Source organism: Pinus tabuliformis, chromosome 9, assembly GCF_031772625.1.
Source record: "Pinus tabuliformis cultivar Carrire ecotype Pingquan chromosome 9, CPIR1, whole genome shotgun sequence".
Classification (NCBI taxonomy): domain Eukaryota; kingdom Viridiplantae; phylum Streptophyta; class Pinopsida; order Pinales; family Pinaceae; genus Pinus; species Pinus tabuliformis.
Genome location: NC_142307.1, coordinates 226960696 through 226984835, shown reverse-complemented (window position 1 = coordinate 226984835; position 24140 = coordinate 226960696). Strand labels below are relative to the sequence as shown.

The following is a 24140-nucleotide window of genomic DNA, read 5'->3' as shown; positions in this document are numbered from 1 at the left end:
TTAAAGGGCCGAAATATTCTTAATGCTGTTGCCAACACGCAAGAATGTATCCATTCCATGGCTATGCACAAAACAAATGCAGCTATCATGAAAATCGACATTCAGAAAGCATACGATGTCCTGGACTGGGGATATCTGCAATGCCTCCTTACGAAAATAGGCTTAGAACGGGGTCCGATCCGATGGATTATGGCCTGTTATGAAAATGTAAACTATGCTGTTTTGATTAATGGTTTTCCCTCTACGTTCTTCCAGGCGGAAAGGGGCTTACGACAGGGATGCCCGCTGTTGCCACTTCTATTCATATTAGCCATTAATACTCTGAGTTTGCATATCAATCGTGCTGTGGAGACAAATGAGTATGCTCCGATTAGAATATGCAAACACATTCACATGTCTCATAACCTCTTCGTAGATGACGTTCTACTTTTTGCTATGCTTTCTAAAGTCACCTGGATATGCATCAAGTCCATTCTTGACCGGTATCAAAAAGCATCTGGGCTCGCCATCAACAAATCAAAATCGGTCCTGTTCCATAATGACACTGATGAGGTTCTTACAAGCTGGATCTCCCAGCGCTTTGGGATTTACTCCAGGTCGCTATCCGAAGGAATTAAGTATCTTGGATTCCGCCTAAAGCCTAAGCCATATTCAAAGGATGATTGGAGATGGCTAATTAATCGATTTCACAGTAAGATTTCACTATGGGAGTACAGGTCTTTATCTCTGGGAGGAAGGGTAGTTCTTGCCCAAGCAATATTGATGCAGCTATCAGTCTTCTAGGCTCACCTTTTTCTTCTTCCGGCTAGCATTTTACAGGCCATGAATAGGGTCTCTGCCAATTTCATCTGGGGGGCAAAAGCGGCAAGGAGCAAAATCCATCTTTCAAAATGGGATTTCATAACACTGCCAAAAAATTTGGGTGGCTGGGGTCTGAAGGATATAAGGATTTTTGGGAAATCCCTTCTCTGTAAATCCTTATGGAGAGGCCTTTTTGATTCAAATCCATGGAGTGCTATTATTCGCCATAAATACCAAAAAGGGAGGAGCGTGGAGTTCTGGTACAGGTTTGGCGCCATCGGTATCAAACAGGGGTCCGCCATTTGGCTAAGCTTTAGGAGAATAGAACATTACTTCCTAAACAGTCTCAAATGGAGGATTTTTTTTGGTTGTAAGATCTTCATTGGCCTCGACCCTCTTGCTGATTACAAAGGACTTCCCCAGATTCCAGATTCTCTTCTTTTTCATCTCCACAGGTCTGGTTTTTTTACGTGGAACAGGATCATTGATAAATGGAATGGGCTCTATCCTGTGATCAAGAGTGCAGCTGATCTCGACATCCCGCAGGCATTGTCTTCGCTATGGGATAACCTCAAATTATCTATTGAACAAGTAGGTTTGAAGTGTGCTGGGAATGACGATCATCTGGTCTGGTCTTTTTCCTCCTCAAGAGCAACTGTCAAGGATATTTACTCGGATCTCATTTCCAAGAAAATAATCCCAGCTAGAAAGATCTTCCCATCGAAATGGTGGAAGCTCGCTTGCCCCCTAAAAGTGATCATATTCTCTTGGCTTGTCTTCTACAACAAGAATTTAACTTGGGAAAACTTAAGAAAGCGATCTTGGTATGGTCCCAGCAGATGTGTATTTTGCAATATGGAGGAGGAAACCAACTTCCATATGTTCTTCTCTTGCAGGCCATCCCAACAAATCTGGTATGAACTTGCCATGCATTTTTCTTTTCAACTCCCTAACTTCTCTTTTGTGGATGCAGCTTTTCAATGGTGGGGACGTCAAGATGTAAACAAGCGCCCTGTCCTCCCTACAACAATCTGGTGCCTGTGGAAATGGAGGAATTTAATTTTTTTTGAGAATTCAAACATTTCCTTCAAATATGTGTTGTCGTCTGTCACAGCACTCTATCCTCCTATCACATGACCGCAGATCGTCCGGAGGGTACAATGCTTATAATTTTGATTCTGAAGTTTGTTTATAGTTTGGCTGTGGGATTCTTCCCTCTCCTGATGTTTTAAAGGAGACAATGGTGGTGAAATCTTTTATCGGATTTTAAATCTCCTCTTATGTGATGCTTCAGCTCATCTTTTTCTGAATGCCATACTGTCTTTCCTGGACAGTCAAGTTTTCCTGAGAACTCATCAAGTATATGTTGTATATATTGCCTCAATATAAATATAATGCTTTTCTTTCTGAAAAAAAGTATGGAACTCGTAACCTCTTGGATTATTTATGCATTTGCATTGAGAATTTTTTCGGCTGAACATGCATGTTATGTTGTCTGGATTCTTTTCTTGCATTCCATGACAATGTTTTGTTTTTCCTTCGGAGTTTAACGGTGAGTTCTGCAATATTTGGTTGCTTTGGATACGAATAATGCAACTCTTTGAAGATTATTTGCTTCAAAAGATGTTATTTCTTGTTTTTTGGATAAACCCGGGAGTAAGGTTTTACCTATCAATTTCTTTTTTGCATAACATTATTAGGTGCTGCTTTAAAACCTGCCATCGTTGTTGTTAAAATCAGCTTAATAATATGTGAATCCCTGTTCGTTGCTAAGAGAGCATGTTAGCAAGTAATTAGGCAATACGACAAAACGCCGTAAGGGCCAAGGGTTTGTCCGCCTAGGGTTTTATGTTCTTGGCAGTATTTAACATGCAAAGGATACCGTGGCTAATCTTAAGCTTGTAATGTTTTGCTTAGTGACTCCTTTCTGGGCGAAGAAGCCAAAACTTAATTTGTAACAAGTGCATGCCTCGTGTTTAGCTCTGCGATGACTATGGTGCTTGCCATGTTGTAGTGGCTGGGGGGTTGCATATAAGTTGAGCTAAATAAACTGAAAATTGAGTTTATTTTTGCGCTTCTGGGAGGTTTCTGTTCAGACCAAGTTGACCAATTTCTGTATTTGAGGGTGCTTCTGGCCATCTACGTTTTAAAGAAATGTTTCATGTCAAAATATTGGTTAATAATTTAATAAACGAATGAATTTGCATTCTCGGTATTCATGGCATCAGTGTTCATTTCGAGGAAAGCCTGCAATAAATTCTGAAACACGGAACTCTTCCTACTGTATTTCCAGTGTTGGTTAGAGAAATTAGTGTCAGGAAACTAAGTTCCATGTTTTGTCAAAGTCTGGCAACATTCCAAAGCTGTAAAACTTATCTTAATCAACAAAAGTAAAATGTAGAATCATAGCTGTTGAAATAAGGAGCCAGCAGAGGTTATCTATTGCACCAAATTCACTCAGTATCAGTAGGGCTTTCTGCCTGGTGTGGGATGCAATTGTTATCCGTCCGTGTGGATGCACTAATTAATTCCATTGGTTGCATTCACACGACAACATGCCTTCGGGGGCTTTGGAACTTCGGTTTAAGTTTTAACAACTTAGGCACAGCCCGCTTTACTTACAGTTTTGGCGGGTCTTGAGGAGAACATAGTGGTGGTCTCGGGTCATAATATGCATTCATGGGTTCATCCGCGGCCTGTCAATGTCAAAAGTACAACGCTTACCTCCAGGTGCTTCCATGGTTGCGTTGATGTGGCAGGTGAAGGCCTGGGAAGGCAATGTGGGCAATGATGTTCACGGTAAGGAGCATTTGGGGGTGGGTTTGGGCCCCGATAAGTACATATGGGTCTTCATCCTTTGGTTTCAAGTTCTAGTCTCATGGGAATGAACCTTGACCATCAATGGTGAGAAACTGCTCACTCGGCGCCATTTTTTCTTATACATGCAAACACTTTTGTTTGATCTGTTGGGAGCTATGAACCCACCATACTAATACCCACTTTAACATGGGGGAGAGAGATTTGAACCTTGCACTTCTCCACTGCACAAGAGCAATGACTTTACAAATTTATCATGGGGTAATTCTGTCTTGCTTGCCATCATTAGTCCCCAGTGTGTTGGGTTAAATTTCCTTAGGTGTTAAGGAGAACATGGGGCTGGCCCAGGAGTTTTAATATGTTTACAAGGGTCATCACATCTTGGTGTCATAAGTTCAAGCCCTACCTCTGGGTGCCCCGTGGTTACTTCAAGGAGCTGTGTGAAGCCCGTGTGAATGGAACCTTGTCAGTGGTGTCCATCTAAAGGAGAATGTGGGGTTGGGCTTGGATTCATAGTTACCTGGGATCATAGCTTCAACCCCTGCCTCCAAGTGCTTCCACAACTACCTTAAGTTAGTGGGAAAAACTTGGGGAATAGAACCTTGACCAATGGTGTTAATTCTTGCTCCCCATTATTAGTTTCAAACCTGTTGGGCATTGAACAATAAATTGACTTTTATATGTACATTGAAAAATGTATTGAAATAGAACAAAACATTTTGGCACTTATTGGAACAAAGTTAAAGCTTTTCTTGATAAATGCTAGAAAACATTGTACCATGGGAACCAGTATACATGTGAGTCATTATTACCTGGGATCATAGCTTCTACCCCTACCTCCAAGTGCTTCTACAACTACCTTAAGGTTGTGGGAAAAACTTGGGGAATAGAAGCTTGACCAATGGTGTTAATTCTTGCTCCCCATCTCTAGTTTCAAACCTGTTGGGCATTGAACAACAAATTGACTTTTATATGTACATTGAAAAATATATTGAAATAGAACAAAACATTTTGGCACTTATTGGAACAAAGTTGAAGTTTTTCTTGATAAATGCTAGAAAACATTGTACCATGGGAACCGGTATGAGTCTTGGTCAAGAAAATGCTGATTGACTTCAAAACGTTTTCTAGAAACTGCAATAAACCGTAAGGTAGCTGACAACCTGCCTTGTAACTATTGTAAGGAGCATAAGAGTGTTTATTATGCTAGGCAACATAGCTGTCACAGTCCTCTTGTAAAGGTCCCGTAGGGGGTGCCCCAAAGGTACTTGTAAGTAGCCTTGAGAAATGCACCTTTTGCATTTTATGTTTTGGAGTTATGTTTTATGCTAATTATCAATGATTTATCTTAGTCATAGGGCATTTGATATTAAGCTGTAGTTGGTGGATTTGGTCAATGGTGGTTAGTGGTAGCTGGTGAATCTTCTGGCCCCAGTTCAATGAATGGTGTGGTCTCTTTTGTGATCTGGCAGTAGTCCAAGAGGTCTGAAAAGCTCAAACTCTAGTTGCTCCAGAGTATCATCTGTCTGGGCCAAATAATGGACTGCTACAGCCTGCTCTACTTTTCTTTCCTTCATAGCCAAGGAAGGTCTTAATTTTGCATCATTGACATTAGCTTTTGTTTCAAGACTTGGAGTCTTCATGCCTTCACCAATTTTGTAGAGTTTGTTGCTAGTTTGCTTGAACAAGAAGAATGAACAAATATGTTTTTAATATCAATACAATCTGCAGCAATACGGCAAACATTCTTCCACAAACTCCTGTCTCTAGTTGATAAAAATGTACCATTTTGAGATGCCACTATATCATCAAAATCTGTCAGCATGATCACCTCTTATGCTAGCAACCCTTGAATAGGCGATCTGTACACAAGAATCTCTGCAATTTTTTTTACTTGCAGTGAATACAGACACTGATGTTAGTGCTACCATTGCATTCAAATCTGGCAATGTTGACTGCATGGTACAGGATGATGTACACTGTTGACTGCTATTAAGAGGACCTGCACATGAAGTTTTCTGTTCCTCTTAAGCAATGCTGCACTATCAAATGAACAGGTCCTTGGCTTTCACTGACGTACTACAAATAGTTGCAACAAGGCATAAACAAATGGCTTTACTAGCACCAAATTTCTGGTCATGACTTGTAGATCCCTTCTTTTACTTCTTAACATTATTTGTATGAATTATTTTCTTTTCACTAGGCACTGGCTTAGTTTTTGTTCCAGTGAAGCCAAAATCACAGTCCTAGAGTATCGAGTTTGTATCAGTGATTGCAACATTTTGCTTAACAGCATCATTTCCAGTGTGCAATGCAATAATCCTTGATTATTTGGCAGAATCCTCTTCTCCATCTCGTTAACAAATCCTGAAGAAGCATTGAGAAAGCACTCACAAATTTCTCGAGCATGTGAGGTGCGAACTAGGATGTTGACTTCATCTTTATAATTCTCAAGATGACCTGAATGTTCCTTGTCACCTACTAATTTCGCTGTAGATTTTTCAAGTTCATAGAACCATCTCCTCTGATCTTCTTCATAAAGCATTGTCCAATTCTGGAGCATTTGACTTGTGAACTAGGGTGTTGAATTCATCCTTATATTCCTCAACATGATCTGCATGTTCCTCATCACCTGCAGATTTCCTTTCTGTGTAATCTTCTAAGTTCTTAGAGTCATCTCCTCTGATCTTCCTCTAAGAGATAAGATAAGATAAGATAATTATATTTATGTCCAACTAATGACCACAAAGTAGGTCAAAGGGACTGTTGAGTACACTGATGTATATACAAAGCGGGAAAACCAAACGGTCTCCTATAAAAGATACAATGCATGAAGTAAATCAACATCTGGCCCTAGCGGAGAAGATCCAGGAGCTAATAGGTCTGAGGATCAGACTCATCTCTCCTAACATCTGAGGCTGAATGCCGAAGATATTCTGAGAAACTTTCTTCATTATAAGATTTAGATAAGCTTGAATATTCATCGATGAGGGCTAATAATCCGTCTGCCTCTCCTCTTGTAACTTCTTTGCATCTAGAAAAGCTGCCATCGAAGGTGTGCACCTGTGAGGCCAAGAAAGGTTCTAATAGCATTGTTATGAGCCTAAAATTGTTACCAATGAATTAATATCATTGACAACAGAATCACAGATTCACATAAGAGCACTAGGAACAACAGCTAAATCATAGAGATTTCAGCACAGAAAAACTTCAAAACTGAACATTTGTAAATCTTAACAGAAAATTAATGTGCATTTGATTATGATATAGCTTAGAAAACCATGCATATAATAGAGGAATTTTCCTGAGAAGAGATGGTCATCAATTCAGGCCAAGATTATCCAAGGGAACATAGACTCTGCAGTTGGCCCAGCTTTGTCTCTTAAGCAATATGTGCAAAACCCTAAATCTCTACAGCAGATCGCTTAGTCAAATGCCAAGCCTTTTATTTATACTTGCTCTTCCTACTCAACGCTATGATTGCTTCAAGGGCAAAGCAATTCAAGGAGGGAACACTGTTATGATGCTGAAAGGTTATGCACTCTGTGCAGTTTATGTTATGTAGTTATTTGTTTTTTGAACTAATCTACCTTTGATCACAATGGTGCTAATACACCCAAATTTTCAAAACAATTGGGTTATCTATCGTGCCAAAGTCACCCAAGACTTGCACCCTGCCCCAATCTCTATTGCGTGCATTGTGGTGCATCCACATGTGCAAGCACAAGCACAAGCACGAGCACAAGCACAAACACGAGCAAGTGTGTTACTTGGTAGGACTTACCCTCTCTTGATTGACCCGACAAGCCACCATTGATGTTTTATGAACTAAATAGTATGCTGTGTTAGCTTATTATTGTTTTATGTTGCACATTATGTTATTCATAGGGGTTCTATGTTATGCTTAGAGAAAATAATATTTGGAAAGTATCCTAATTGCAGAGCAATAACAATGTGGTACCTTTTTATACTTAGCAGGTACCTTGTAGTTGTGTTTAGAGTCTAAAAACTTAAAGGGAGAAGATTAGTGAAACCAGAAGCTATTTTTATTAAAACTTTTAGCATATTTGGTTTCAGAATCAGGAATAAGTGGTAGAAGTGGCAGTAACGTTCAAGTTAATATTCCAAACGAATGCACTTGGAAGTTGTTTATTGAAAGATGTTAGCTAGATTGCTTGGGAAAACAGTTTTTGTCAGCCAAATCGCCTACTCTTTGGCTAACAAATTTCACTTTGAGGGATAAGTACCGTATTCAAGCATATTGTGACCACAAGTGTATATGTAAATATGTTAACATCTACTCTAATCTATTGATATTTTTAGTAGCTAATTGGTGTGGGTCTTGTTATTGTTCGTTGTGTGACTTCCACAACCAGTGTTGGTGCAAATTTCAATGTGACAATTGCTATCTTTTCCTTGTTGGCAAAATGATCCACAATGAAGTAGCTTCAATCTATTGCAACCGTATGTTTAGAGACTCTATGCTGATCTTACCTTCAAATTGCATAATGCCAATATTGATTTGAGCCTTGAATGGGTTCTGTGCCCCAAAGCTGCATTGTCTAAATTATTTGTAAGTTGCACGAGTAGTTGGGGGTCAAACTACTTCAATAATTGTGCAAATTGGTCAAGAATTTGACAACTTTTGTTACAATATTGTAGGCTATCATTCAACCACCCTCCTTAGGGAGTGTAACACACCCAGCCCTTTAATGCCTGATTAAGGCTATGGGGTACCTAGAATCGACCTCTGAGATCACCTTAAGGAAGTGGGGTTGCCAAAATCCTCTTTCTTTAGCCACCTCAAAACTTATTTTCGATGCCACCGTTGTCTTTTGCTCGTTGAGAGCATTCAAATGATCTACGTTTTATCTTATTTTGAGCTATGACCAGAAAGTTATGCCCACTAGAAGATTTGCCCCTTAAAGGGCCACATCAGCATCCATATAGAGCCACGTTGGAAACATGTGGCAAACCTGGCACATGTGTTACGATCACATTGGTCCATGGCTTGTCAGCTGCCACAATGCCCTTCACAGACCAATAATTGTTACATTGGCTGCCGGCCCACCAAGCAATACTTCATCGAATTAGCCTCATCCATTTCCAATTCTGCCCAACTTGATACTGGGTTGGTTGACGGAACCTGGCCTTCTGTCATTTGTTGCTTTGTCGACCGTGCAAAAAGTTTTTGTATGCTGTAGCTCACCCAGTGTCAGGTTTTTGCATGTAGTTTAATGCCCAAACCCAACATTACATGTAGCTGATATAGATGTTAGACATGCATTCAATCATGAAACATAAGACTACTCTACCATTTTTACTTTTACACAGATGATACAAGATATAAATGCAAGCGCACACTTGAAAATAGACACAATATTTTTGGTCTAATGATCTTGGAAAAACCCACAAGGGGAAATCTGGTTCTAACTTCTAAGGAGGATTTTAATTGCTCTTGAGAAAATAAATGCACAGCTGAGATCAACAACTTATCTCCCTTTTTGTGTATACTGATGTCACTGTCAGATTGCATAGAAATTAGAGCCTCCACACAGTCACAACTCAGACTGATTTTTTTGCCTCAAATTCTGTGCCTAAACTCTCTGACAATGCCTCAATTTATGTGCCAAACACAGCAGAAATTCTCCTGGAAATTCGTGCCTCAACTTCTGCCCAGAATGCTTTGATTTATGTGCTGCTAGAGTCTCAAAAAACTCACTAACAGACCCAGATTTAAATGCAGAGACAGGCCTTGATTTTAGTGCCAGACTTCCTGCCTCGAAATGCAAGTTCTGCTTGCTGAAGATGCCCTCGAATTTCAGGCCAAAACTACTCCTGAAACTGCCTTGAAATTTGTGTCACACAGTCCAATTTCTGTGCCTAGAAACTTGTACTGTCTTGGGATTTGAGCCAGCAAACTTCTTGGGATTCGAGCCACCAGTCTCCTTGAAATTCGAGCCCCTTCTAATGCTGAAAGTTTCTCTTGCAATTAATGGTTGCTCCTCCTCTCAAGTTCCCCTTCTCCTCTTCTCAAGTCTCATTAGAATACTGAATGAGCTTCTCCTTTCCCTTTTCTCTTTTTGTCTCTCCCAAAGATGAGAACCCTAACCTTAGAAATCAAGGGCTGAGATTAAATCTCAGCCGATGAGATCAATGGATGAGATCATGTCCCCATTTGACCCCCTCCCTCATGTTCTCCCCCTCAATTAATGAACCTCCTAGTACTTTTTAATGTTTTGTACCATGTGCACATTTTTTCTCATAAAGTCACTATTAAAACATAAAAGTCACTTTAGTAATATAAAATGTACTTAGTACTTTGTCACTTTTATAACACACGTGACTTTAGTAAATTAAAGTACATAGTACAATAGTACATATCTCATAAAAGGTACTTTGCTCTTTGACATTAATAAAACTCATAATGTCTCTAGAGAAAAGGGTCATTAATGTGTCTTCCTAGGCCAAAAGGATAAATGTGCTAGGAAACACCTCTTTGGTACCCTTATTTTCAACACTCCCTCTTATTGAGGAAGGTGTTTCTCACCACTCCCATCCTGTCTTTGAAGAATACATGTTGGGCCCTTGGCAATGATCTAGTGAGAATGTCTGCTACCTGTTCATCAATGGATATATACTCAAGCTTCACAACTCCCCTCTGAACCTAATCTTTGATGAAGTGGTATATGATCTCGATATGCTTTGAGTGATCATGAAACACTGGATTCTCGGAGAGTTTGATAGAACTTTGATTATCTTACGAAGCCAAAGTGCCTTGCAACTAGCCTGACCAATTGCCACATACTCTACTTCTACGTTGCTCAGTGCCTCTGACCTCTGTTTCTTGCTGAACCATGACACAACTGCTGAGCCCAACGAGAAACAACATCCATAAGTACTCTTCCTGTCACTAGCACTGCCAACCCAATCTGAGTTCGTGCAACCAATCAATCTAACTCCATCACCCCTGACATAGTCCAAACCATAGTCCACTGTGTCCTGTAGGTATCTCGATACATGTTTCACAGCCACCCAGTGCACTTTCCTGGGCTCCATCATAAACTGACTGAATGTATTGAATGCAAAACAAATATATGGTTTAGTGTTGACCAAATACATTAAAGAATTGTTCAACTGACAGTACAAGGTGGGGTTCACCAACTCGAAATTTGAAGCATGCAACTTCTTCCAATTGGTGATCATAGGCCTGCAAGCTTCCATACAAAATCTGTTATGAATATAATTAATAACAAATAAAATAAATAATAAATAATCAAATAATGATTATGTTAAATAGCTATTAGGTTAAGTGAAAAGGCATGTCTAAAAGACATGCCCAATAATGAAAATACACCTGCCTAGGTGATGCCCAATCATGAAAATACACTTGCCTAGATGATGTAGGAGCATTCAGACTTAGCCAGCGATGTGATTGTATATTCACATGTTGTGGCTAACATGAGATGAATTTCATTGACCTGAGTGGTCCAAAATTAGTTTTAGAAGAGAGGTTTGGATCTTTCCAATTGATCTTTACTTCAATTATTGTAATAATTATTGTATTATTTTTAGAATAGGAGATAAGTGTTAGAATAGGTGTGTCTCAGAGCTTGAGAATAGGAATTTAATTGTTAAACTGATAAAAATAGAGATTGAGTTGTCAATGTTGTTAGGATAGGATTTGATCCATAAAAGAAAGGAAAAAAATGTAATGAGAGATCGAATGGAATAGGAGAGTAAGTAAGCGAGAGATTGAGAGAGAGATAGGGTTTGTGAGTGAAACAGAGGTCAGACAAATTGTTGTAATCAAGCCGAGAGGGCCAAGACTTTGTAATTTCTATTTTATTGAAATAATTGATTAAGTGTGGCGTTGCGTATTATTCCTGGTGTGAAATTCTCTTGAATCTGTGTATTGGTGTTCTGGACCCTAATCGGGTATTATTTTTTGTTTGTGCATTTTATTGATAAGTGTTACCATTAAGGGTTATTTCAGGCTTAAGCACTAAACCTTTGTTAAAACGTATTTACTAAAAGCGCGTATTAATCACGTGAGCATATTCCCAAGTGGTAAGCGGTATCTCGTGCACTTAAAGAATGGTAAATGGTATTTCTCCAATGCACGCGATTAACCTAAGCTGGTGACATGTAGCACGAGAAAACCACTTTTCTCGCGCGTTCCCAACCTGATATCGGTTGTGCAAGAATTCACGCGAGATTGTGCAATAACCATTGGATCAAACCAGACAGATCGACAATGGAGATCGTTCGGGCTAGTTGGCGCGTGACACGACGTGATATTCGTTGGATCTGAAGGAGCCAGATCAACGATGGAGATGGAAGCGCTCAGGTGGTAAGAAGTCAAAGTGGGACCGACGGTGATTGGTCAGCTTAGCGGGACCCTCGGGAAGAATACACGTATAAAATATGCTTAACACGCAACTGATTGGTATTTAAGTGAACCATTAGTCTAATTGTAGACTACCACATCAATTTTGTCAACGTCCCACATCGTTTGGTATCAGAGCCCAAGGATTAAGTTTGCTATAGTAAACATGCCACCTAGGAGAGGAGCTGGCATAGGTCGGGGGAGACCTGTAGCGAATGCAGTTCTGCTAGAAGAGATTCGAAATCTGCGTACAAGGATGGAGACAATGGAAATTGCTCAAAGGAGAGCACCTGATGAAGGAGATGCTAGTGCTGTAGAGGAATTTTCTGAGGAAGAAGAGGATGAAAGCAAAGCTACCAAAGTTCTCAAAATGTTGGCCAAAGTAAGTGGAAGACCAAAGGTGGAAATACCTTTGTATGACGGGAATCTCAATGTAGAAGAGTTGATGGACTGGATCAGTTCATTGGACAAGTATTTCGACTATGAGGAGGTTGATGACAAAAAGAAGGTGAAATTTGCAGTTACCAGATTGAAGGGTCATGCAACTATCTGGTGGGATGAACTACAAACATCCAGAGCAAGAAAGGGGAAGCCCAAGATTAAACAATGGGATAAAATGGTGAGTAGGTTGAAAGGTAAATTCATGCCAAAAGATTATCAGTTAAATCTTTTCAGACAATTACAGAATTTGAGACAAAAGGGGATGACTGTCAAAGAATATATAGAAGAATTTTATAAGCTGAGCATTAGAGCAGGACATGCAGAGGATGACGTAGAAAAGGTATCCAGATACATCAATGGCTTGAGATATGACATACATGATGAAATCAGCTTGCTGAGTCTGAAGACAATTGAAGATGCCTATCAAGCAACTTTGAAAGCAGAGGAGAAGATGTTGAGAAAACAAAATCAGAGGAACAGAGGGAAAAGTTCAGCAAGAGGTAGAGGAACTACCAGATCAAGATTTTAGCACCCTCAGGGTGAAGTAGGAGGTTCAAGTAGTAGACCACCACAGAGAGGAGACTTTAGTAGAGGAATATTTGCACCCAGAGGAAGAGGTCGAGGAAGAGAAATTCGGTGTTATACATGTGGAGAATGGGGACATGGATCATGGGACTGTCCTCATAATAAAGCAACAAATCAGCGGAATGTGAATGTGGCTGAGGCAAAGGAAGAAAAACCTCAAATTGCAAATAAGGAAGAATCACCCGAAGTAGGAGAATCTTTGTTATTGAAAAGAGTATTGCTTAAAGCAGAGAAAGATATAGGAGAACCAGCTTAGAGGAAGAATCTATTCAGAACTACATGCAAGTCCAAAGGAAAATGCTATAAAGTGATAATTGATAGTGGAAGCATTGATAACCTGGTTTCTACAGAAATGGTGGACAAGTTGGGATTTGTAAAAACAGTACACCCTACTCCTTACAAAGTGTCATGGCTGCAAAAAGGACATTAGCTTATTGTGATAGAACAATGCAAAGTAGAAATCCAGATTGGTACTTATAAGGATGTGGTATTATGTGATGTAATGCCAATGTATGTATGCCATGTATTGCTGGGAAGACCTTGGCAGTTTGATAGAAAAGCCATCATGATGGTAGTAGAAACACCTATACTTTGGAGAAGGATGGAGTGAAGCATACATTGCTGCCATTAAAGGATGGAGCAGACAAAGGAACAACTGTAAATAGTGTTATGCTGATGAGTGGAAAGGAGCTATTGCAAGAAGTTGGAAAAGGTGAAGAAATGCATTTTGTTGCCATAGGGAGACCTAAAGTAATTTTGACTTCTACAAACTTGGATGATTTACCTGAAGAAATCAAAACTCTGTGTAATGATTTTGCTGATATTATTATGGATCAGTTGCCAAATGCATTGCCACTAATCAGGAGTATTAGTCAAACAAATCAGCATACAAATTGACTCCTTAGGAGAATGCAGAAGCTGGGAGGCAAGTGCAGGAGTTGTTGGACAAGGGGTTGGTTAGAGAGAGTCCATGTGCTGTGCCAATAGTGCTGAGCCTGAAAAAAGATGGTGAGTGGCGCATGTGCACAAACTCCGGAGCCATCAACAAAATCACAATCAGGTATCGTTTTCCTTTACTGCACATGGATGATTTGTTGGATTGTTTAAGTGGGTCAAAGTATTTTACTAAAATAGATCTGAAGAGTGGATACGATCAAATAAGGATTAGAGAAGGAGATGAATGGAAGACTGCATTTAAAACAAACAGTGGGTTGTATGAGTGGTTAGTGATGCCTTTTGGACTTACTAATGCACCTAGCACGTTCATGGGATTGATGAACAAAGTCTTGAAGGAATATGCAGGCAAGTTTGTCATTGTTTATCTTGATGATATTCTAGTTTTCAGTAGAAGTAAAGAAGAACATCTGCAGCATCTTAAGTTGGTTCTAAGAACTCTGCAGAAAGAGAAACTGCTTATAAATTTGAAGAATGTAGTTTCATGAAAGAAGAATTAATCTATTTAGGGTTTGTAGTTTCTAAAAAAGGTCTGAAAATGGATCCAGAGAAAGTCCAAGCAATTTGAAACTGGCCTATTCCAAGAAACATATTTGAGGTAAGAAGCTTTCATGGTCTTGAAAAATGTAAAAAGTTGTCTATATTCTGTGCATGTGTGATTTATTGATGTTTATATTCCGCTGTGCAAAGTAGTATCATTGAGATTCTTGGTTTGGTTGCATTAGAGTTTTTAAGATTCTATTCTAGACCCAAGATCATGGAAATTCAACATGGTATCATAGCGTATCTGAGCTACTTTGAGGACAGTGAATCCGAGTGTGCACAACAAAGCAACTTAGAGGGAGTTGTGGGTGTCGAGATCATGGAGCAGAGGGTTCAATTGAAGACATGGACATGTGGCCTTTACTGGCTTGGCAACGAGATTGGCTGGTAGTTATGGTGGAATGGTGGTGAGCTTGGTGAACAACAGTTTGTTGTAGGGCAAATCGTTGATCATGGAGTTCCATTGACTTGTCATGGATGGTTGGGACAACTCGAGGGTTTCTTTGGCATGGACGAGATCAGGTTGATCAAGATGGCTTCATGTGATGGACTAGATATTGGTAGGCTAGAATCTTCATCGGATCGTGATGTTGCATATCCGAGATTGGTGGGATTTGCATGAGTGGTATTTGATCCAGGAGGATGAGTGCTTGCAGGATTGAGCCAATGGAGATCGTGTAGTCTCAGAGGGAACAACCCTATGGAGGTTCGGGATCTTCAGGTTCGGATGTGATGAGGAAGAGGCACTACCGAGATTCCCAAGTTCATTCTACAGGGTATGCTCTAGTGATGGACGCCAAATGGGCTAGTGTCGTCGGAGATGATGATGGTTACTTCTTAGTCTTGGAAGTACCTCCCTCTCTAAGAGCGAGTGTTGATTTTTGTGTAGCTTGGGAGGTACTCCAAGCCCTAGGGTTCGAGGATTGGAGGGCAAAGCGCCATAAGTAGGCTTGTGGAGTTGGAACCCAAGCTTGGGGTTTTGCACCAAATTGTGTTTTGGGCATTTTCGGGAGCACATTTCTACATGTGATGGTGTTAAACATACACATGGCAGAGACAAAATAGGAAAGATAAACATGAGATACCATTTCTCATTCACAATGATACATATTTATAATACATAGGAGTGACCCTTGGTTTCATATTCCAAGTGGTCCCTTGGACTCCTTTTGGCTGTTCAGCTTCCACAACAACCCTTAGAGGATTAGGTGTCCAACATTCCCCCCTTAATCCGAAGGGTTATGTATGAGTCCAAGAAGAGAGCTGTAATACAAAAATTGCAAAAATGCATGGTGGCACTAGGCTGAATGTGCTCTTTGAAATGTTGGTATAAGGGAGGTGGTTTAAGGATGACCACCAACACTGGAATGTTTAGTGCAGTTCCCAGAACTCGTCCAAGTCTAGCATGAAGCTCAGGTCTTCTGCTAGAGGAAGTGTTCTTGATGTTTTGAAAGAGGGAAACCTTCAACCATGAAAGGGAGGTCTCACCCCGCATAAAAGGGAGAACCTCAACCTGAAAAGGGAGGCCTCAACTGTGATGGTTTAAGGATGACCAACAACTCTGGAATGCTTAATGCAATTCCTAGAACTCTTCCAAACTTGGAAAGAAGTTGAAGTCTTCTGCTAGAGGAAGTGTCCCCAATTCTTTGAAGAGGTATCACTGACTGAAGGCGTGCTTAGGGGCATAGTTGTCTCAGGCTACAACTCTGAATCTCATATGGCAGGTTGTGGCTCAGGCTTGCTTGATGTGGCTTTCAAGCTTGTAGATGACCATCATTTCCCCTCCTGTCAGATACAAGGTGAGATGATGGAGAAAATTCAATTGCAATACTGTCCAATACTCTAGAACAAGTTCTGACATATGACTAGAATATCTTCTTGGCTGTTTATGCCCATTGCCAAGAAGCGATCCATCCAAGATGAATCTTTGTTCTTGCAGGAGCTTTGTTTCTGGAGCATTTGTTTGAAGAATGAATGGTTTTACGACAATGCTTACATGGATGAAGATCAAAACAATGATCTTTCATATGGCCAACTTGGTCACAGTGTTGGCATTTCACAATCTGTTGTTGTTGCTGTGGAAGAGGAGCATAATTTGGAACAACTGAAGGTGAACTGTCATGAAGGAATCCAACACTCTGAAACTGAATGGGCTTTGAGTAATCTGGAATATGAAAGGAAACCTCCTTATCATATCCAAGACCTGTTTTGTGCTTGTTATGGATAAGCTCTTCCCAAGGTCTGATGATCGACTTGGGAAGTGCAGACTGAACTTTTGCATTTGCATGTAACATTGTTGCTTCATTGGGCACTGGATTTGAATCAACTGCAAAATTATTGATTTGTTGTTTATGGGAGTTTGTTTGAATGTTTTGAATAGAAACAAGGCCAGAATAATGACTCCACTGCTGTAATTCTTCCTGTTGTAGTTGAGATTCAAGTTGCAAAAAATCAATCTGTTCTTGTGCATTTTTCACGCAGATTCGAATGTTCGTGAGAGTGATTTTGCCAATTTGAATTGTATCATGAACATTGGAGTGGATTAAAGTATTTAGCAACTCTAATAACTCGGTAATTCTGGCCATTTTCTTAACTGCTCAAACTTATGAAATGAGGTTTTTCAACTTCTCAATGGTGCATATATTAAACACCAATTCATTAATAGACTGGCTTTGATATAAGTCTCTAGACTGTCAAAATATGTAGCGATGAGGTGATGTCTTTATAAAAAGACAAAACCGTCAAATCACACTATTAAAACTAACACCGATGCAAACACAAACAATTCGATCACTGTCTTACCTTCTAGCTTTGGGTTCTTTCAACGTAGGAGCAATCTCAAATATTCAACACATATCGGATACCAAGGAGTCTTCAAATGTATGCACAATGACCGTGGATGGAGTTTAACTCACCATTCGCAATGCCTCAACTCAGTAGGAGTTTAACTCACAGTCGCTTGTGAAACAACAACACATAAATAATTCCATGCATAAAATTGAATGGAGACCTTCATCCACATGAACTCAATCAATGATTGCACGATTCGGCAAACAACGCACGTTAGAATACAGTGTTCCACGGGGACGCGTACCCCAGGGTCAGGTGCATGCACCCCTCGCACCCCATGCACCTGGGATGGGGGTACCTCTGGGGAAACGTTTCCCCATGTCCCCCTTTTGGGGAGACGTGGGGAGACGCAAGGGGGGCGTTTCCCCAGTGTGGGGGACGCGACTCCCCAAAAGGGGGATGCCCCCTTAAATTGGCTTGTAAACAATGATTAATGACGAGGGAAACCTAGTATTTGATCATATTGCCTATTAATGCTATGCAATTCATGGTAATGTTAAATTCTTAAAGTAAAAGTGACATTCTCCTTTATCTTTCGTTTTCATCATTTTACTTAAATTTTTAAAATTACCATGAAATGACTCAGGATGTTTGAGAGTGGTTCCGACCTCATTGGATTTCATATGGAGAAAGTAGAATTTTAGATCTCACTCAAAATCTAGCAAACTTTAACAATTTTTTAGGAATTCAGGATTCGATGGATTGCAATGTTTCCATTGCATTTTATCATGTACAAGGGTATAGAATTAGTATTTAATCAAGAGCACCAAGCCCTCTGTGTACTTTAGAGGGATTTTTAGACTCCTCACTCCACTGTTTTTGAGTTTAGTTATATCAATTTACTATTCCAGTCTTCAGATTTCAGTATCTATTATAGTCTATTTTGCTTAGTACTAATTAGATTCTAGAATGATGAATGATCAATTTTAATTTTAAATCAATTTAGAACCTAGAGTGATGAATGATGAATTTAACTTTTAAATCAATGTAGATTCGAGAATGGTGAATAATGAATGATGAATATGTATCAGAGTATTTCATTATTGAATCTCATGGTCTATGGATGAATCATGTATGTTTTAGTAAGGATGATGAGTATGGATCAATGTATTTCATTACTTAATTCAATTGTGTATGTATCGTTGTATTTATGCTTTCATTATTGAATATGAATTTGAAATATATATATATTAAAAAAAATTATATACCTCAACGTCCCCCCGTCCCCCCTAAATTTCCCTAAAATTTGAGGGTGCTCCCACACGCCCCCCTTGTGCATGTCCCCGCACTCGCGTCTCCCCGTCCTGGAGTCCTGGTGGAACATTGTTAAAATATATATCAATGTTAATATACCATATAAGTTCAGTATTAATGTTAATGCAAGGCGTGGTGCTCAAGTGGTATGAGAGAATATGAATGTTGTATTCTGGAACCGAAGCACTTAACCTTGGAACTATGACTCATTGTCTCACATTCAGATTCTCAATAAAACCCAAAACCATGTGCATCGCGCGGTTGCATTCAGACTATTTAACACAGTGACCACTCCAACCATATTTTCTGAAATGTTGTCACCTGTCCAACATTACCGTGGGGCCCGAACCCACCTATTCTGCGTTTGCGTGGTTTGTATGACCGTCTCCAAGGAAAACAAGAGATTTTTGTTTGTTTGTTTGTTTGTTTGGTCCGGTTCCAATCGCCCTGTATCATCTAACATTTTACAACAGCCATAGAATGCAAAATTCTGTAGCTCACCGATCAGGGAGTTGTTGAAGCATAGGAATAATTACATTTATTGTCTTGCACAATGTGATTGATAAGGCTGTTGCATATGGTGCGGGGTTCCTGCTTGCCCACATCGACTTAGAGTTATGTCGCTTGCTCTCAGAAGATGCAATGATCACAATATAGAGCGAAATCATTGAGGAAGTTTGAGCGGGAGTAGAAAAATGGCAGAGCGAACATTAAGGTCACAGAGCGTTGGATCATGGGCCAACGCCAGTGTTGGAGCAAGGGAAAGAAAGTCCAAGGGTTGCAGGTGAAAAGCCTGACAAATTCTGAGCACCCAGGTCTAATTTAAAATAGGAGTTACAAAAAAATAGAGTTTTGACATCTCAGAGAAATGGCAGTGAAATGCAAGGTTTAAGCAACGTAGTTCTCAGACATAGGAAAACTGAGCAGGTGGTATAGGGGTTTTGGTGGCCTACATCCAAACATAGATATCACAAGCTCAGGAAGACAGAGGCCTTTTGAGTCAAGTAGCTTTGATGGTTCTTGTTCACTGGCTTCCTTATGCAACACAAACAACATTTCTCATCTGAAGATGAAAAAAGGCGAAAAAAGGACGTTCAAAACTCAGAAATATATCTCAAACACTGCTTCCACAACGAACATCTACTTTTTCTCATTTTTTTTGCCTCTGCAACCTTCTTCATCCAAACTCCTACCAATCGCTTGTTCATTCTTTCGACACGCAATTTAGCATATGATTTAAAGTTCTTTTTTTTGGTTCTTATTAATTCTTTCATCTGTAACCTTGATAATTTCGACTGATGGCTTTTCTTGGCTGATCGGAAAATATACTCCTTGAACTTGAGTAGTTGTAGCCAACTTTTCAGGACTAGAATCACCTGCTTTAAGCTTGCGAGCACTCCTTGGGAAAACAACCAACTTCGCTTTGTATGTTTTTAGCCGCTGAACATTGGTTTGAAGACCCTTTAGGGAGCGATTTCTCTGGCGATGATCTACTGCAATACCTATTGTAGGTGCATTTTCTTAGGAATGCCTGCAACCTTGAGCTCTTCAAGTGAAAATCCTGTCCCCGCACAAATTTTCAGAAAGAAGATATGGAGGCTCGACCGATGTTCAAATCCAGCAGCCAAAGGATCATTTCTTAACATTTCAGCAGGAGGAGAGAATATGAAACGTTGTTGACATATAAGGCAAAGAATATGCACTGCTCAGAGTGGCACATCTGACCAATTTAGAGGCAGATTTGACAGGCTTGAAAAAGAACTCAGCAAGATTCATGTTGAGAGGTCAGAGCAATAGGCGCGTGGCAAGGAAAATATCTATTTCAGAGAAGTTGCTTGAATGTTGGTGCACATCCTAGGAAATCCAACGGTCAAGAAATACGTTATAACGGAGGCCTTATATGGTATGGTAGAGTATACGTTATAACGGAGGCGTTATGAGAGTTTCTTCTGTAGCAACCACCAAATCGCTCTGCAACTTCAGAGATGTTATCAATTAGAGTGGTGCAGAGATTTCAGCTTGAGTCTAGCTGAGATGACATTCAAAAGTGTAGCACTAATAGCATAAAATTGATGGATATAATGTCAAATTCATGCAGCAATAAAATAGGTAGGGTAGCAAGATGACCAGGAATGCAGCAAAATTGATAGGTAAAGAAAGACCACAAAAATGAGTGGCTCAAATTTAAGCAGGGTAGGAATCAACCTGCAGCTTTGATACCATGTTAAACATACACATGGTAGAGACAAAATGGGAAAGATAAACATGAGATACCGTTTCTTATTGACAATGATACATATTTATAATACATATGAGTGACCCTTGGTTTCATATTCCAAGTGGTCCCTTGGACTCCTTTTGGCTATTCAGCTTCCACACCAACCCTTAGAGGATTAGGTGTCCAACAGATGGCATGAGACGATAGAGGGCAGAAAGGAGAATCCAACGCTTCAAGAATCGTTGAATTCCGAGTTGTAGAAGTGAAGATATGAATTTTTGAATGTAATTTTGGGGTTGTCACCATAAGTGTCAAGGTTGACCTAAGGTTATGTTAGGCTCATTACAGCTGGACAACCCTAAAATGTGACATTTTGGAGCCTCTCGCTTTGGTATAAATAGAGGGTGAGTATGAGGCTTATTCCTCGTCCATTTGTGCAACGCATGCCTTGAGAAAGCAACTTGTTGATGGAGGAAAGCTTTGGTTTGAGGCCGTAACAAGGGAGGCTAGGGCAGCGAGAATTGGAGGTCTGTTCAAAGGGTGGATAGGGGTCCGAGTTTGTTGTTTGGAGGCCGAGTGTTGCTGGTGGAGAGGCCAGGGCCTGAAGAGCTAAACGCTGGCTTGTTTGAAGCCAGAAGAGGTGCTGTCTTAACTTCTTAAGGGTCGTAGGCCTGTGCTTGGAGCTGTAGCCAAGGCGTTTGGAGGCTCGCTGGAGGGTGGACAGTCCTCCCAAGAGGTTTCTGCAGTCCTAGTTAGAGTGCTGTAGGGTGCTGCAGTACTTTTAGGGAGACAATCCCTTGTTTTGGGTTGAAACTACCCTAAAAGAGTAACATGAAGGGCAACATATACTTGGAGGACAACCGCAACAAATAGGAGCAATTCTGGGCTAGTTTGTTGGGTTGTTAGGGACTGTGGTTAGTGCCCTAACTAGTCCCAAAATTGCAGTATTGCAGCAAGTTCATAACAACAACATTTGGAGGTGCGTTGGGTCAAGGAGTTGACCGGATTTGGATCAGTCTACATTGCAGGTTGTTGGGAGCCATTTGTTGGAGTTGCCTTAGGCATGAAGGAACTCCAACTAGGAGCAGTTCTCGCTATGGAGTGATGTAGGTGTCCTAGTGTGGATAGAGTTGTTGTAGCCTGTGGAAGCCAAGGAGGTGGGGCTGACGTGACATGTTAGAAGCCCTAAGCAATGGGCAGTTTCAAAGTGAAGATTGGAGCCTAGATTTGTGCAATAGCTCCTCTATTGCAAAGCAAAGGGAAAATGTGGAGAATTATGTGGTCATCCGTGTGTAAGGGTCTCCTATGTGTGAGAATGCTCTGACTAGGTGCAAATGCTACAATGTGGACTTGGTCACTTGTGGACTGTTGTAGGGCAGCGTGAGAGTGGACAAAGTGTGGACGTGATTGGGCACTTATGGTTTGCTGGAGGACAGATTGATAGTGTCCAAGTTGGAGCCCGGTGAGAAACACCTTGATGGATTAAGGTATTTGCGGGAGAGCCAATTGTTGAGCTCAAGGGTCTGATGAACCAAGAGCAGTTTGTGGAGCCCGAGACTTGTGTGTGGAGAAGGACTTGTACAACAGATGATTGGTAGTCCTCCTAGCTTGTGTTCATTGTGGGAGATAGACATCTTGTAGTGATAAATGGCAACCCTTCGTGCCCTATGTTGGTCTTCATCAACGCAGTGCATGAAGACCATAGTGGGTTGAAGTCGCTGAGGAGCAACAGTGGGCAGTTGAGAGTTTTTCACAAGTGGAGTTGTGAACAACTCGACAAGAGTCTCGATGGACGAACGATCAACTAGTGAGCATATTGATAGCTGAGATTCAATGACCAGATGGACTTGGAGCATTGATAGAGGCAGGAGCTGCAGATTGGGAGCCGAAGGATTGAGCAGGTATAGGGTACGACCAAGGGGAGTTGAGAGAGTCGACTTCATCAACCAGATGGTGAGCGTATCTTGTTGAGGGCAGATTGGTCGTCGATGTACTGACACCAAGCCCCAGTTTGTATCTTGTACTAGTGGATGTATGAGGGCCATTATCCCTTGTACGGGAGCCCTAGACTGTTGTATTATAGGTTGTTTATATAACGAAGTTGGATTGAAAAACGTAAAAAGTTGTCCATATTATGTGCATGTGTGATTTACTGCTGTTTATATTCCACTATGCAAAGTAGTATCGTGGTTTGGTAGCATCAAAGATTTTAAGATTCTATCTTAGACCCAAGATCGTGGAAATTCAACATTACATGGCTTTATAAACATACTAGAACCATTTTTACAACGGCCACTAAGGGTTGTAGAATTTGGATTGCCTAACTTTGATAATCTGTTGAATGATGATGATGAATTTTGGATGTCTGAATGCTCGAACATGATGGAATGCCTTCAAAAAATGTATTTTGCTATAGGGTAGTTGACATTAAGTGGTCAACACTACCCTTGTCGTGCATTCATACTTGAATTTTCTTGGGGGATGCTTTTGTATCACCATGTGAGTTGGGGTATGCTCTTGCATCACCATGCGAAGAGTGGCTTTTCAGATCCACATGGGGTCTTTTTTTGAAGGCATTCTTCTAATTATAGTTCCTCATGCCTCATTATCCTTGATCAAAGTTTAAACCAAACTTATGGTTATTCAACTTGACCTCGTAGGAAATACTTGCATTTATCTGTGAACCATTGCCTACTTCTTTTGATTGGGATCTTAATTTGTGAGCAAATGCTTCCACATCTAGCCATGAACTTTTAGATGTATTAATGAGGCAGGGAATGCAAATTGTTGGATTGTAATGTGCAAAACACATAATTAATGGAAGTAGAAACTAAAGGGCACTTCTTGTGATCACCCGAGGATAAGAAATAATAGTCTTTGATAATATAATTAGACTATTTGTACAGAATAACATTGCTAAAATACAGAAAATGGTGTTGCAATAAAGGGACTTGTACAAGGAAAGGATGCAAAACATGCAAATTATTGGATGAGACGTATTTTACTGCAACATTATTGTTTGCATCTCAGTGTACATGCAAGTTGTTTTAAAAAATATCTATGTTGCATGAGGTCTTGGAATAGGGGAACGTTTGGAACTTTGGTACAGGTGTCGAGAAGGGATAGAAGTTTTCCCAAAATTTATAGGAAACGATTGGTCGAGATCGACAATATTATATAATAAAATATTAAAAAATATAAAAAATAAATATATCATTTAAAATTCTTATATTTTTAAAATTTTAAAATATCAAAAATATCAAAATATCATTGTTAAATTAGTTTAGA

The 24140-nt window shown here is 40.1% G+C and overlaps 2 protein-coding genes across 4 annotated transcripts in view; one reads left to right on the top strand and one right to left on the bottom strand.

Moving 5' to 3' along the window:
* LOC149148005 (double-stranded RNA-binding protein 1-like) overlaps positions 1-24140 on the top strand; it is a 127694-nt gene that overhangs the window by 5624 nt on the left and 97930 nt on the right. The gene's annotated exons all lie outside the window — the stretch shown is intronic.
* Positions 4528-24140, bottom strand: part of LOC149148004 (ras-related protein RABH1e-like) — a 479517-nt gene continuing 459904 nt past the window's right edge. Inside the window, exon 4 of the transcript XR_016263145.1 lies at positions 4528-6681. The gene's annotated coding sequence lies outside the window, so the exon portion shown is untranslated. The remainder of the gene's footprint in view (positions 6682-24140) is intronic.